At 46.4% G+C, this 2146-nt stretch overlaps 1 long non-coding RNA gene across 1 annotated transcript in view; it reads left to right on the top strand.

The window, feature by feature from the left end:
* Window positions 1–1780, top strand: part of LOC102490703 (uncharacterized) — a 16802-nt gene extending 15022 nt beyond the window's left edge. The window contains exon 3 of the long non-coding RNA XR_336384.1: window positions 1030–1780. This is a non-coding gene — a long non-coding RNA (uncharacterized LOC102490703). The remainder of the gene's footprint in view (window positions 1–1029) is intronic.
* Window positions 1781–2146: the final 366 nt, after the last annotated feature.

Genomic DNA, 2146 nt, shown 5'->3' with positions numbered 1-2146 from the left:
TACTGTTTTCAAGGGTCCCCAGATATTTCTGAAGGGCCCCCATTCATCCTCTTCCTCCTGTGCCCCCTACTGCATGTTACATGCTCTTGTGACTCATTCCTGGAAACAGAGTCCTTCTAGGGCCTTGCTGAGTCCTCTCCCAGCAAAAGGGTCTTACCAGGCTCCTATGTCAGGGAAAGGCACAAGTCTGGGGTGTCCTAAGGAAGGCCGGAAGCCCCAGGGGAGGTGCTGGGAGTTCAGAAGTTTTCAGTCTATCTCCACTTTTCCACACCATCCTCCTCTTACCTAAACACACAGCCATCCATTTCATGGGACCTTGAGCAGAGCCAGAGTCCAGCTCTTCCCTACCCTTGGGTGGTGCCTGCAGCTGACCCAGCAGGGCCCAGCAGGGCTGCTCACCTCATCCTGCAGAAGGAATACTGATAACCTGGCCAGGCCTACCAGGACTCTCTCAGGGCTTGGGTCATGGGCCACCCTGGAGCCTCTTAGGCTGCCATTTGAGCCAGGAATGATGGGGGCCCTGTGGTGTGGGCCAGGGCTGTTTTTGGCACTGGACTCTGTAGGGGGTGGCACAGGCTCCTCCAGGGTCTAGGCCCAACAGGTGACTACAATACGCACCATGGTCCCTTGTGAGGTGGCACTAGACTCTCTGTAAGGAAGGCATGCAGTAACAGCTGCCCTGTGCTCCAGGGTTTTTATGGGTTTGCTTTAAAGATTTTATTTCCAGAAAAAACCAAAAGCAATTAATCCAAATTACAGAGTAGTCATTTGCAATAATATTTGCTTTAAATATATGTATTTTTTAAAACCCCTAAGCTGTGGGCCTCAAGTGAGTTCGAGGTGAAGGACACCTTGAAATAATTACATTTTTTTCTTCTTTTTTTGCTCATTTTATGTTGTGAAAATGGCTTAGTCGATTTGGGGAAGAATTGTAAAATGTTCAATCAACTGCCTTATAAAGGCAACATTATTTTTTTCTCCCATTTCTGCCAGTGTAATCATACTGATCATTTATCCTCTTGCCTCAAGGTGGATTTCTTCAAAAAGGTGTTGCAAGCATCGGTCCAGCTACCTCTCTGTTCCACCCTGGCCAGCACTGGAGAGCCACTCCCCTCTAGAGGTAACCTGGTAGGTGGTACTAGAGACCAGGAGGACAAATCTGAGTATGGTGGGAGTCCATGTGCTGGCAGATAAGCCAAATGCCCCCTGCCCCATGGATGGGTAAGAGGGAGGGGAACCAGGATCGGCTTACCCTTGTTCCAGTCATGGCCGGGAACCTCATCATTGGGATGAACCTGGTCCAGAGAGAGGCAGCCCAGCCTACCTAGGGCCCTCTGTCTGATGAGTAAGCTTGGTGAGAGGCCTTAGACGCTTGGGAAATGGGAGTCCATTACAAGATTAAATTGAGCCAGCTCGGTGGTACAACAGTAACATACTGTCAGGTAAAGCTGGATCCACATGGAAGATCACGGTTCAGCTCCCTGATTGATCTGCGCACGCTGGACACATGCACACACACGTGCGCCTGATCCTGGCCAACTGGGAAGTCTAGGAGGGATTGCAGCATGAAACTCTGTTGGGTGTTCCCACGCAGCCCTCCGCCTCCGTCTCTCACTCTCATGAAATAAACTTTAAAAAGAAGATTAAATTGTGCTTTGTATAATATCAGAACACAGAAACCTGACTGGTACTCAGATCTGCTGAGTGGAGACTGCAAGCATTTCCCAGACATTTTATCACCCAGTGTCTCCTCCCAGATGTATGATTCGTCAATATGTTCTCCCAGTATTTGACTTGCCTTTTCATTTTCTTAACAATGTTAAGAAGAAACATTTAAATTGTAGCATTGTTTTTCTTTTTTTTTAACTTTTAATTTGTGCTTTTTTTTCTCTCGTTTAAAAAAAAACCCTTTGCTTAATTCAAGTTCACCGAGACTTTCCTCTGTGTTTTCTCTAAAAGCTTTACAGTTTCTTAAATGTAGATTAAGGTTCTATTTTGGGTTAATTCATTATGCAATGTGAGGTGAGGGTCGAAGTTCATTTTAGTTTTCTTTGCATCAAAGTGTCCAATTGTTCCCACATCATTTGTTGAAAAGTCTGTAATTTTCCCATGGAATTGTCTTGGCAACCTTGTCAAAAGCTCATTG

This window comes from Tupaia chinensis, unplaced genomic scaffold, assembly GCF_000334495.1.
Source record: "Tupaia chinensis unplaced genomic scaffold, TupChi_1.0 Scaffold138365_1, whole genome shotgun sequence".
Lineage (NCBI taxonomy): Eukaryota > Metazoa > Chordata > Mammalia > Scandentia > Tupaiidae > Tupaia > Tupaia belangeri.
Note: the sequence above shows the minus strand (reverse complement) of the source record. Positions and strands in the feature narration are given on the sequence as shown.